A 14,326-nucleotide genomic window follows, 5' to 3' on the forward strand; every position below is an offset into this window, starting at 1 on the left:
TATCGGGCGTAAGCCCCCATCCTTCTTCGGCACGATGAAGTAACGGCTGTAAAAGCCAGACTCCCTGCTGGGAGGGGAAACCCTCTCTATAGCCCCTTTTTGCAGGAGTGTCTCTACTTCCTGTGCCATTACCAGAGCCTGCTCCGGGCCCACCACTGTAGGTAGGACACCGCAGAAAGGAGGTGGCCGACTTCTGAATTGTATGGCATACCCCTTTTCTACTATCTGCAGGACCCAATGAGATATATTTGATAGACGTTTCCATTCGTCTAGGAAATCTACTAAGGGAACCAGCCTCTCGAGGCTGGCCTCTGGTGTATTTTGAGCAACAAGCACAGTGCCCTGAAGCGGCGGACCGGCAGGGAACAACTGACTTGACTGCTCGGGGACCCCCCGAAGGGGGTGCGGACCACCCTCGGGTGGCCCGCGGAGACCGACTGCGCCCCGGCATTGCGGCAGGGTTGGCAGCGCGGCCCCCCGAGGGTGCCGTAGGGAAACGGGTACCGTAGGCAGGGGTAAGCACCGTTTCCCTACGGGGGGAACCACCCTCAGCGTCCTGACGCTTCTGGCGTCAGGAACGCTTCGACGAGGCCTTCTTGGCGATCAGGACTGTCCGCAGATCAGCCCTGCCCCTCGAAGGCCTCGTCTGAGAGCGCCGCCCCTGGTCCCCGCGCTGAGGGGGAGCCCGAGCGGCGACGCTCTGCTTTTGTTGTGCCCTGTGAGCTGAGCTCGTACTCGGCTTGGGCTGCCTGATGTCAGCGGCAGCCCCAGGGACCTGGACTCGGAGAGGGAGAAACTGCTTCAGCGCCGCAGCTTGTTTCTTTGACTCCTGGAACCTCTCGGTGACAGTGTGTACTGCGTCACCGAAGAGGCCACCAGGAGACAGCGGCGCGTCGAGCAGAAAGCTCTTCTCCCTCTCTTTGATTTCGGTGGGGTTGAGCCATAAATGTCTCTCCGTAGCCACCAATGCTGCCATCGAGCGGCCAACACATCTGGCCGTCTCTTTGGTGGCCCGGAGAGTTATATCAGCTGCTGTTCTAAGCTCATTTATGACATCACCCCCCACTTCATCGCGTCCATCTAGATCCCTGAGCAGGTCAGCCTGATAAGCCTGCATAATTGCCATGGTGTGAAGGCATGCAGCAGCCTGACCTGCCGCCGAGTACGCTTTGCCCACCAGTGCCGACGTTGTTTTCAATGGTCTGGTGGGCAAAGTCGGGGCCTTTAGGGACGATGCCGAGGAAGGCGAGAGATGGCTCGCAAGCGTCTCTTCTACCTTTGGCATCGCCCCATAACCGTAGTGCTTCAGCCCCATGATGTTACTATAGACCGTAGTCTGAGGGCTGAACACACGGTATGATGCCGGTCTCTTCCATGATGTTGCCACCTCGGTGTGCAAATCATGGAAGAATGGCAGGCCCCGCCGCTGAGGTTCTGAAGCGCGAGCGGGCAGGAATCTTTCGTCTAATTTACTAGAACGTCTCTTTCCTGCCTCAGATCTTTCTACGGGCCAGTCAATGTTTAACCTGGCCACGGCTCGCGTTAGAACCTCAACGAGCTCATCACTCGCAGGAGACTGAAGTGGCGAATCTTCAGTCGCGATGCTCTCAACGTCCACCTCCTCGGAGCTGGATAGTTGGAGCACCGGCGGCTCTCTCGGGGGGGAAGAAACCGCAATGCGTGCTTCCAAGCCCCGAGAAGAACCGCTGGATGGAGCGGGTGAGGGCAGAGATAAGGCAGCGCCCGTCTCAAACCCCTCCGCAACATCCAATTGTGAACCCCACGACTGCAGCCTCCGCTCTGCCTCGGCAGCAGCGGGACCAGAGCCGCGGGGAACACGAGCCGAGGCACCCTCCTCGAAGAGTGCCCGGCGGGAGCGCAGCGTTCTCAGTGGCATACGCTCACAGTGCTCGCAAGCAGCCCCCTCGAGGGCTGCCTGGGCATGCTGCGCTCCCAAGCAGGCAACACAAAGAGAGTGTGTATCCCCACTCGTGATGTAGCGTGGGCAGGGATGAACACACCTCTTAAAGTTACTGCTTTCGCTCGCCATTTCTCTATCTATTTTATTTTCTCTTTTTTGTAAAATATATGGAATATTTAACAAAGGGTGGAAAAACTCTTTCAATAGACAGACAAAAACACCAAATAGACAGACAGGTTCACACAGATCGCTTACTGAAGGCACAGAAGCTAGTTCCTGTTTGTTTTCACGGACGTTTTATAGCTTCCGGTCGATGACGTCATCACGCCGACGATCGATCTTTTTTCCGATGGAATGGTTCTACAGGCGCTTCACGACGCATTAACGCAGAGGCGTTCTCACAGCGTTTCGACGCAGCTCGAGTTCCCCGAAAGGGAACTCTATTTAAGTGTTTATATCTAAAGTAAAACGTCACGACACGCCCACATGCTGCAGCAAAACAACGAACAAGATCGTTGCGCGTTGTCACCTGGCTGTACCGGAACAGTTTCGGGTTTCTGTGGAGTTTTTGAGGATCTTACAACGTGCAACCGATGTAAGTATAGCTATTTACATTGCAAGTTAGGTTTTAGCCGAATGAGCACGCATTTTTTAACTAAAATGTAAAAGCGTCGCCTGTTTCAGACAGCATTAAGTTTGTCAGTTTTGCTGGCGCCGCATGAGGCCTACCGAAGGTCGTGAAATTAACAATAAAAGTTACGTTAACTGTTAGGTTTGTAGTTACTGTTATCCCCGCATGGCTGAAAAATATGAGGACATGACATAATATATTCCTGGTGTCTCTGCAACGTGGTATCATGAAAATTCGTAAATGTGTTGTTGTGTTGCAAAGCAGCTGTTTATGGACCTAGTCCGCTTCAACATTGTTTAATCAGTTTTTAAATGCTTTAACTTAATCTGTTGATATATTTGTCTGAAATATTTTGAAACCATTTGATCTAGTAAAAAGATTATATATTTATTTTGCGTTGCATTAACATCAATGATCCTGATATTTTCCTAAATAAACTTTTGTTTCATCTGTGTTGCTTCTTTAGAAGACCATCAAATCTATTGGGAGGAAAAGTTCATGGAGTAGGTAAGCTTTAAGCTTTGTAGGTTGAATTGAGATAAATGTTTCAGAGGTTTGTTGTTATCTGTCATTTAAAGGAATTAAGGTAACCAAAAGTCAGTTATTGAGTGTCAGGAAAAAAGGAACGGAAAAAAAAAAGTATCATCCCTTTCTGATATTTGGATTGCATTCAAATGAAAGGTTGTCAATTCTTGTGTTCCAAATAACAGTTAAACAATTGATGTATTGCAGGTAAATGAAGAATTCCGAAGGTGTGCTGCAGTTCCACTAGAATCAGTGTTTATGTCCCAGCTGGACAAGTACTCTCCAAAACTTCTCGACCTGTTTAGTGCGAAGGGTGGAGCGGTTGGTCAACGCATCAATAACTTGTTAATGGAACTGATACAGGTGAGGCAAAAGTGGTAACAATGTTGAAGGGGCATATTCATACAATAAGTACTTTATTCTCTTGTCAATAGATGAATATTGCAAAAAACATTTTTGTTTACAGCTGCTAATTAATTTTAAATATAAAAGAAAGAAATATGCCGGTAAGCTCTGTTAAATAGGTAGTACAGACCCACACTGATAATTGCATTGTAGTTATATTGCCTGCAAGATTCAGTTTTTCATTATTCATTTGCCAACTATAGGATCCAAGTACCTCTGTGGTGAAGGAGAGACTCTGAGATGCGAAAACATGGGAGAGAGTGGGCAAGAGCTCATCTCTGACTACTATGTAAGTATTGTTTAAAAAGCATAGTTTTAATTTTTTTGGGGGGGGAAGCTTTTATTCCTCAGATATCAATCTTATGTCTGTCTGAGTTTAATACGGAGCTGGAGTTGAGGATTGGTTAGCTTGTCTAAGAACAAATACTATAATTGGGTGGAAATGGCTTGTCTGATGGCTCAGTCAAAAGTTCAAAAACACACCTACAAACAACCAAATGTATGCACAGGAACCAGTTATCAAAATTAATCTTTTGGTCTTCCAGTGGCTAGTAAAATTGATTTAAAATATACTGTCATATTTTTCAACTGCAGCTTCACAGAAGTAAAATCCTTGTTTACATGAATGCAGGAGTTATTAATTATCTGCTGATATAATTGTAAGAGTGGCATTTTCAGATACTTTTACTTAACCACACCTATGTGTTACCAGCTGAACCCCTCTCCCCTTTAAGGATTTAGGCCTTGGAGGTGACTTGTGTATGTGATTTAGTCTCGCAGGTTGGTTGTGTCAAGTGAGACTGTACTGAAAGTTGTACTATGAAGCCAATTCAACAGGCCAGGCTTACTGTGCAGGAGCTGGGTCGACCAAACTTAAAACCTTTTGTGAACTTTTAATGTGTGATTTTATTAAAGGCTTTTGAAGATTGTTCTCTGTTGCCATTTATTGTTCTGTTTATGTCTCATACAGGGAAAAACAGAGAGCAGTGTGCACAAGGACTTGCGCAATATGCAGATATATGTCTGTCGTGAACCAGATGCAGTGGGCATCATCATTGAGGGAATCCTAGGGCATGTTGCCTGCTTCTGGGTATGACATATGCTCTGAACCTGCAGTATCCACCACAACTCTGCAAAACATCTGAGATGTTCCAAAGACTTTTTGTGGGACTTGACACACTGCGCCCAAAACCTTCCTCTTGATTCATGACATTAAAAAACAAACTTCTGATTTAGTTGGTCAAATGCCAGCCTCACACTCATAAATGGCAATCTTGTGTTTTTCAGAAGATTGTTCTGAATGTTTAATTGTTAATTGGCTAGTAGAATATGGCACAGATTGTACTTAAAATGTGTTCTTGTATTAATTTATTATGTTTTAATAAATATGAAAAGGTAATGTACTGTACATTTTATGTATCGCTCAGGTGAAGAGTCACTGTATTTTAATGTCAGTGTTAAGAGTACACAGATTGAACTTTGAAGGTGTTCAATGCTGCACTTAAAGATGAGGTCAGAAGTTTCTGTAATTTTTTATGTTACAAATGTTTACATTACCATTATTGTTACATTAAAATTGATTACAGAAAATGTACCCAATTGTTTATGACAGCTGTTATAGAGCAATAAACGTTGGAAACGAATACATCGCTTTCCTTATTTATTAAAGTTATGGCAATGGTAACTAATTATTTAAAGTGGATTAAGAAATAATTTGTCTAAATTAATGAGTAAATTAATTAATTAAAATAAAAACAATTTTTCTTTTTAATTTTACTTATTTTAACTAAGTATGATTTGGTTGATATGCTGCTCATTAACACAATGGTTAAACTCAAATGTTTTACTTTAGCTTGTAGACTCTACTTAATTTTTTAGCATACAGTAAAATAGATAATACTGATTTTTACCAACTCAAAAAACCAAGAAGTTCACTAAACTTACAAAAAGTAGTTGGAAAATGTTGCCTTAATTTTTTTGAGTTTTATTTAAGTAACAGTTTTTACAGTGCACAGCACAATCACTCCTGTCGAAGTTTTTGAGAATGGAGGATGTTCACAACACTGAACTGCAGCAACATGCTCGTGGAAGAGCAATTGGAAGGCGTGTAAGAATACGTGGTGGTGGTAGAGGGAGAAATAATCAAGGAAGAGGTGGAAATAGAAGAGTCAGAGTCAGTTACTTTACATGTACTGTAAATACACTTGTATTGTGACATGAAGTACAAAAATAAACACTGGAAAAATACAAATGTTCATAGACGCTTTTTTTCTACATGCTATTGACTTTTCTCAACAAATATGAGATTTTTGTTTAAACCCTTATATTTCATGGTTGACTGTTGTGGTGAAAAAATAACTAAACATTTTGACCAGTGTGGGTCACACAATGAAAAAAATACTTTAGATTTTGGTGGCCTTGGCCAAATTATTGACACAATAACTAGGTTTTGAAGCATGAATTAAATGTTTTGCATTTTGCAGACATGCTATAAAGTTTTGAAGTTCCTGCAAACATTTGCACTCACAGTTTAGAGAATGTTAAGACTGTTTCGAAAAATGTGCCAAAGCAATTGAGAAAAACTGTAATGTATGTGTGAGTGTTGCAAGAGAATGGAAAAGATTCAAATTTACACTCTTACTGTTTGTAATGTATTTTATTGACAGACAATTTATTGACATGTCATTGAGATACAAAAATGAAAAGACAGCACTGAATAGCACACAAAAAAAAACTAAAGAAGAAATGTGAACATAGGAACATTTTTAAAATAAATTATAACATATTTATTAGAGATTAGAGAAAGTCAAGATTCACCTGGGAGCAATTTACCAGTCTAATGGAAATATAGAAAGTATAGAAATATGCTTGACATTTTATGATAATTTGTTCAACCATTTTGCATGTAAAGACTTATGCTATGAGCTTGTGCCTAAATGTTGTGGGGGACTATACTATTCAAACAGAGACCCAATATAATACATTTTGATCAACATGACATAAGCAACTGATAATGTAGGAAACAACAGAGAATTGTACATAATCATTTGCATTGTTGTACCAAAGCATTTGCAACTTGTTCAAAGAAATGAGAAACTGCTTTATTGATGTGCACAAGTGACACAATTATGGGAGAATTGAAGAGGTAGTTTTGAGAATTTCAATTCTGATCTGAGAAATGTACCAAAGCAACTGAGAAAAACTGTAAATGACATGAAAAATGTGTATCTTCATTCATGTATTTGTGTATCTACAGCTAAATGTTTTATTAAATCAACAGAGAACACTCTTATAGTTTTAATGTTAGTATTTATTTTTGATGAATGCATTAGTAATAGAATAAACTGCAGTGCTTCAGTATGCAGTGAATACTAAACTGTTTTGCCAACATAAGAGTGTGCTTAGTTTGCTGTGTTTTTAAGAGCAACTACATTCATTTGGAGAAATGTGTCAAATCGATTGAGAAAAACTGTATTTGACTAAGAAGGAAGTTTTCAGCTTAACTGGATACTGAAAACTGGACAGCTTTAAAACAGGATTTTCTTATATTACTATGACCTTTGCTATATCAAAAGCTCAAGGGAAAGTTGATTTCTTAATTTAGGGCCCCTTTAAGAGTTGATCTGTAAATGCCTCACATTACCAGATAAACTGGGCCGAACATCAGAACCGACTGATGCCTAGGACACTCCGAATGTCAGGAGGTGAAAATCGGGCATAAATCAGCCTGAAACTCTGAGCCAAAGAGACCCAGCATGCAAATGAGCATCTAAATCAATGGTTTCAGTTTCAATATATCTCCAACCAGTGAGAGCACCTGGAGTTTGCAAGCTGTAAAATTAAATGCAATACAACACTGACCACAATATTCATACATTATTTATGTTGTTGCAAGTTTTATATTTAGAAACTCATATATAATTCATATATCATTTTAGAATTATTTGTAATTTCATTTATCTTATAATTTATCTTAATTTATAAACGTATCGTATGCTGTAATACAGTCTGCTCAAATGAGGGATAAATAGACAGATGGCTATTCAAAAGACAAAATCTCACACTAATAATACTGTAGACTTCCTCTTCTACTGGGAATATCATCTGTCTGCGCTGACAGACATCCAGCAGACATACATTTGTAATGCGTAATCACTATTAGGCTATAATTACCAACTATCAGCCAGTTAATGGCAATCAAAATCAGCACTGCATAACAGTATTTATATGAAAATGACTTTAATATGCTCGTGGATGTGACACTTTATCAGTCTGCTTCTCTCTGGCGGAGTTCAGGCCAGTGGTTTGATAATAATAGACTGAATACATTAAGGCCACATTAGGCCCAGCTAATCTTTTCAAAAGTTCCTGAGAGTAAGTCATCAAATGGAAAAGTGCTGATCTGGCTGAGATCTCAACATACTCCAGACGAAAACAGTGTGATACTGTGTGAATCAGACCTTGACAATATGTTTCCAAAAGAGTGCCTCATAAATATGATTATGAGTCAAACAAGAGTTTCTCATGCAGAACATGTCCAGGTCATATTTCACCACAAAATTATAGGTATTATTTTGTTTTATTTTAATTTTTACACTATGATGAACAGTGTAATAGTGTCTGATGAATCATGTTTTATTTTACATCACCTGGATGGCCGGGTGCATCGCTTATCTGGGGACACATGGCACCAGGATGCACTATGGGTAGAAGCCATGCCAGCGGAGGCAGTGCGATGCTTTGGGCAATGTTCTGCTGGGAAACCTTGGGTCCTGCCATCCATGTGGATGTTACTTTGACACGTACGGCCTACTTGAGCATTGTTGCAGACCATGTACACCCTTTCATGGAAACAATATTCCCTGGTGGCTGTGGTTTCTTTCAGCAGGATAATGTGCCCTGCCACAAAGCAGAGGTGGGTTCAGGAATGGTTTGAGAAGTGTGAAAAAACAAGTTTGAGGCAGTGTTAATTTCGTTGACGAAGACTATGACGAAAAATATTCGTCAACTAACCTTTTTCACGGACGAAAACTAAATAAAAACTAAATAAAAAGTCAGAAATGATGACGAAGAACGTGACGAAAATATAACTGACACTTTAGTCAACGAATAAAAATGAGACTAAAATATATGGGAGGAACGAATGGAGAAGAGATCCAATCATAAGTACTCTTTTTGTGGGCTGTGTTGAGAAGAAATCCAATCAGAGCGAATCTTTGAGGGTAGTTTGATCTATGCAGAAGCAGCCGAGCCATTTTAAAAAGCCGCGGCAAATGCAAGCGCAACAGATAAACAAACACAGGATCAGTTAAAGTTAAACACAAAAGACAGAACAGAAATGTCAGAGGCAAAGCTAACGTTAGGTTTAGGACGAAAACGAAGAATTGACGTCTGGTCACATTTCACATATGACAACAAGGACAACAAGACCGCCTGTAAGCCGTGTGGAGCAAAAATCACTGGGAAAAACACCACCAACTTGATTCGACATTTACAGACGACTCATCCAGAAATACATGCCAAGGTAAGCATTCATGCCAAGTTTATTTTATCAGATAAACCACCGTGTTTCCGCTAGCTGCTAAACTTGGAATAAAATAGAAGCTAAAGAAAACCACGTCTGACCTGTATTGATTAACGTTAGACCAGCGTTTCCCAACCCGGGTGCCGTCTGACGTGAGCGGGGGTGCCGTGTAAAACGTGCCGGTACGCACTTGCACTGCGGTTCATCTCACATCTGATTATGACGCATCTTTAATATGGGTTGTAACTTGAAAATAATGCTTTATGTATGTTTCTGTCGAAGTGTCGATGGATTCACGTGCTGGCTCCTTAGTGATAGGCTACACTACAACAGCGATAATAAAAGAAAAACTGGCAAAACGGTTTCTCTTTGTAAACTGTGTTCAATGCATGCGAGTGTTGCCGTATGTCCAATCATTTCGCCGTTCTCTCCCGGGTATATTCGCCAGAAGACGCAAATGAGAGCGCGCACGCGCTGTGTGAAGATCTGTCTGCAGTGCACTCATCCGAGAGCGCGCACACGTCTCACAGCGCCCAAATATTGAGTTCTCTTTCAAGTCTTGCGGTTGAACGGACAAACTCATACAAAAAGTATGTCAACATGTCCATCTTGTTAAGTATACAAGCAGATATAATCTGAATATGCCTTAAGTGAACTTTATACAGTCGAGATAGACGACGCATACGCATATCCCTGTATTAGGTCAGCCTCATTCCTCGCTATAAGTGCATGCTACTTTTGTGTTGAACTAAGTAAACCTGTACATATATTGTTGGCCCTTGAACAAGTAGCTCACCCACACACTGCACAGTCTATTAAGGCATGTGTGGACAAATGTATGCAAGAGTGGGCCATACCAAAGCAGAAGATCCTGACGGTGATAACGGACAATGGGAGTAACATGGTGGCAGCCTTTAAAAACACCCCAGCAGAAGAAACCAGCTCTGAGGACGACTCCCCTGGGTCCACGATGGAAAGTGACTCTGAAATTGATGACCAGCGGTGAGCCATGTTTAATTTATTTTTTTACATGACAGTCAATTATCACATTAATGATTTTCCCCCTGCCACACACTACATATATACAGACACATACCAGCCAATTTATTAGGTGGTTTAGACTTTTCTCTTCTTGTTATTAGGTACCATCATGTCGACATGGAAATGGACCGGACACCGTGTGTGGTGCATACCATACAACTAGTGGTCCACATGTTGCAGAAAGAGACAACTGTCAAAAGAGTCCTTGATAAAGCAAGGTCTGTGGTGAAGCTCTTTCGCAAGTCCTCAGTTGCCACACAGAGGTTATTGGACCAGTGTGGGGTTATTGTTGTAAATGACTGCCCCACACGCTGGTCAAGCACATTTAACATGGTCACACGACTCCTCACAGTCAAAGATGCAGTCTGTCAAATCTCAAATGACATGGGATGGGACAATTTGCTTACTAGTGAGTGGCAAAAGCTTTCATCATTGCATGACTTACTGCTGCCTTTTGCGGAACACACTAAAACCCTCCAGAGTGACACCACATCAATGTCCCTAGTGGTTCCTGCCCTTTTTGATCTGCTGAGCCACCTAACTGACTTTGCAAAGAATACTCGCTACAGAGACCTCGTCACTCTTGCAGAGAAAATGAGATCAAATCTGAACCAGCGTTTTTCTTGCCTCTTAGATTGCACCAATGAAAAGTTCTCAGCACTTGCAGCAGCTGCCTGCTTTGTTAACCCAACTGTCTGTGAAATCCTTGTTAATGTTGATGTGGCTGATGGAAATATCCAGGAACTGCTGAAACAGGCAGAAGACTATGTGGTCAAATGCACGTTCCCACACACAAGACAGGAGGAACAGTCTGAAGATGATCCAGAAGAAGAGGTTATTGAGGAACCAGAAGCAGCGCCATCCTCAAAGCAGCCGGTGTTTAGGTTCCTCTCCAAATGCCGCACCTCAAGACCTAAGCAGAAAACCTCCACAACTAGTATCAGGCAGCAGATCATCAAGTACAAGGAAGAACTTTCACATCCCATCACTGAGGACACAGGGACAGACTTCTGGCTGGCAAAGAGTGACAGTTTTTATCGCAATTTAAAACCTTTTGCATTAGACTTGTTGGCTATGCCAGCTTCTCAAGCTTTTGCGGAGAGGGTATTCAGCATCACAGGTGACCTCACAAGAGGACGGCGCAACAGGGGAAGGGTCACATTGGAGCGAAGTGCTTTTCTTAAAATGAACAGAGACAAATAGAACTGTTGTATTTACTGCTATTTACAGCATTTCATGTAGTAGTATATGCGCAACTTGAAAGTTACTGATCTTGTATTTTTGTTTTTGTTTAATATGAGAGCAGTTTTTTTTGTTTTGTTCCATCCATGCAATAATGGCATTACAGCTTAGCATGTAATTCACTTGTCTTGAGTTGAGCTCAATTATACTACTTTTAATTATTAACAGAAGAATATTTTGTGCAATGGCATTACAACCAATGCATATTTTCTTATACATACATACATACATACATTTTGTTTTTTTTCTTTTTAGTTTAATTTGATATTTACCTGGATTTTCAATGCTGAGAGAGCAGGGGTTTTTTTTATTTACTTGAACATTAAGGAGTGTTTCTTTGGTAGTGTGTGTAATGGCATTACAGCCAATACATCTTTTGTTCTACATTTGAGAATTGCACTAATCTGTTCTTTTCAAATCTTGTTGATTTTGCACAGAGTAGCAAGGCATTCTAAGACATTGTAGCCTAGCAGTTCAGTAACTTGTCTTGAGGAATGTGAACAGTAACAATAGTGAATTTTCTGTATTTAGAAACCTTGTGCAATGGCATTACTTTTTATTGTTTTTGAGAATTGCACTTTATTTTTCTTAATGTTTTTTGATTTTGCACTGACAGTAGAAGACAGTAAGTTTAGAGATAGGTGGTTGTCTATTTCAATAATACTGTACTTCATCTTGAAAGAATGTCATATGCATTGCATATCATTCAGGGAGAATGCATATCTTTTTCAGAGAGCATGTATATTTTTCATGGAGCGCAGGCCTTATCTTTATTTTATGTGAGATTATCTTTTGTGAGAAAAGTTACGGTCAGTGTTTTTGACATTAAGAATAAAATAAAATACATGTTTTGTATTACAGCCATAAAATCTGTGTATGTATTGCATATTAATTTCAAACCTTAATACCATTCCATAACAGACTGACGGAAACATTTAGTCAAGTCAACTAAGTTGACTTTGTTCTACTAAAAAAAAACTAGACTAAGACTAAAAGACTTAAGACTAGACTAAGACTAAAACTCTTATGATATTTAGTCGACTAAAACTAGACTAAGACTAAAAGATTTCAGATGACTAAAATGGGACTAAAACTAAATGGTGTGTTATTCAAAAGACTAAGACTAAGACTAAATCCGAATTTGCTGTCAAAATTAACACTGGTTTGAGGTGTTCAATTGGCCTCCAGATCTTAATCCAATCGATTATTTTTAAAAAATTTAAACACCACTATACACTTTTTGCACCTTCATTTCTCCATTGAGACATATTTTAAAGAAAATTATGCATATTTACCCTGTCATTTTCTCATTACTACAATCTGAAAGTTTTAATTCTCATTTCTGAAGTAGAATAGAGAGTAAGTTGACATTTAGTTGCAAAGTTACTTATAGTTAGAAGAATGTCTAGCGTAGCCTATCGAAATAAAGGAAAACCGTTGTGTTTAGTTTTTTCCTTCTTTTTCTTTACATTCACGTTATGTCTGAATTAAGAGAAAATCTAAATTTATTTATTTAATAATTCACCTCTTTATGCACAGATTAGGCATATGGCAGCAACTGAACATTTTGTCCTCAAAGTTGATGTGTTAAAGCAGGTAAAATGGGCACACATTAAATAGTCAACTTGCACTGGATGGGCTGGTTTTGGGTGCATCACCAGCTGCAGTAATGACATCCTCTCATAAATCAAACAACCTTTGATTCTCAGCTGCCTGTTAATGCACTCTCAATCACATAAAGTATAACCTTGTTGACAAGTTTTGTGATTAAAGGCAGAACACACAAGATACCTTTAATGCCCTTAGATGGTGATATTTCGTCTTTATAGCAAAAAAAAAGGTTGATGCAGAAAAAGTTAGGTGCCATGCAAAATGTAATGTATAATTGCATTACTCATCAAAATGTATTGGAGTAAAAAGTACATTTACTTTTTCAAAAATGTAGTCAAGTAGAGAGTAAAAGTCATTCATACTCATTAAAACTACAAAGTATAGCGAAAAAGATACTTAAGATGCCCTAAAATTAAAAATTGAATTAGCCTTGCCATAGTGAAATAATAAGAGTTCAGTACATGGACGTCAAATATTGTTGGAGTCTAAAACACCATTGCCTCCTACTTCTTATGTAAATCTCGTAAATCAAAAACACCACAGAAAAAGAAGTGCTTCTCAACATAAACCCAACCGTGACGTAAGCGTTGGGGATAATTTATATGTATGCCCCCAACATTTGCTTCTGTCCAAACGTGTGCATTGTCAGGCGGAACTGACGGTAACATGAACTGCAGGTAAACAAGACACTTGAGGATAGCAAAAACGTCTCTCATGACACACGTCCTGTACCTGCACCTGACATATTTCAACAGTCATGGTTGAGGTTTATTATAATCGGATACCACAACAATTTATTTCAAAATCGTTTGTTTGTTTGGCCCATTTCAAGCAAGCTTCACTCAGCGTCTTAAACTGAAGAAAAGGGCAACTATATCCCTGCAAGCAGTAAGTAGCCTAGTGATTTATCTACTTATTGACTAGCTTTTTAAACTATTTCTTATTAAATTGCAAGTTTCTTAGAGAGACCGCATTGTCTATGACGCAAGATGCTAGTACAGTAACAATAGGAAACTCCAAGTACCATACAAAACTAATTAATGGCAAAGGTTAATATTATTTTGTATTACAAAATACAAACATAGATACATTGCTTACAGATCATTCACTCGATCCTTCTAGCAAATGTCACATTTTCCACCATATTAGTTAAAACGATAGTCATTTGACAAGGCTATTAATTTTGTAAAAAGTTATATATTTATATTTTTGAGAACTGAAGTAGGCCTCTGATGTTTTCGCATTCTTGTTCAGAGTACATCAAAGTCACTGCATAGCCTACATTGTGACTAACTTAATATAAATATGCAATAATCGTTGACGTAAAAAGACAAGTCTAAAATGTAGACTGAATGACACTTTAAGCAGAACATCTCAAATGGAGATAGCTGAAATGCAGCCTACTTGTTTATTGAGGTTTTCAGAT

At 39.9% G+C, this 14,326-nt stretch overlaps 1 long non-coding RNA gene across 1 annotated transcript; it reads left to right on the top strand.

The window, feature by feature from the left end:
- The first annotated feature begins 2,465 nt into the window (after positions 1–2,465).
- LOC137090746 (uncharacterized) lies at positions 2,466–5,127 on the top strand. Its single transcript, XR_010907963.1, has 5 exons — positions 2,466–2,516; positions 3,019–3,059; positions 3,285–3,440; positions 3,686–3,771; positions 4,453–5,127. It is a non-coding gene; the product is annotated as an uncharacterized lncRNA (long non-coding RNA).
- Positions 5,128–14,326: the final 9,199 nt, after the last annotated feature.

This window comes from Pseudorasbora parva, chromosome 10 (assembly GCF_024679245.1).
Source record: "Pseudorasbora parva isolate DD20220531a chromosome 10, ASM2467924v1, whole genome shotgun sequence".
Classification (NCBI taxonomy): domain Eukaryota; kingdom Metazoa; phylum Chordata; class Actinopteri; order Cypriniformes; family Gobionidae; genus Pseudorasbora; species Pseudorasbora parva.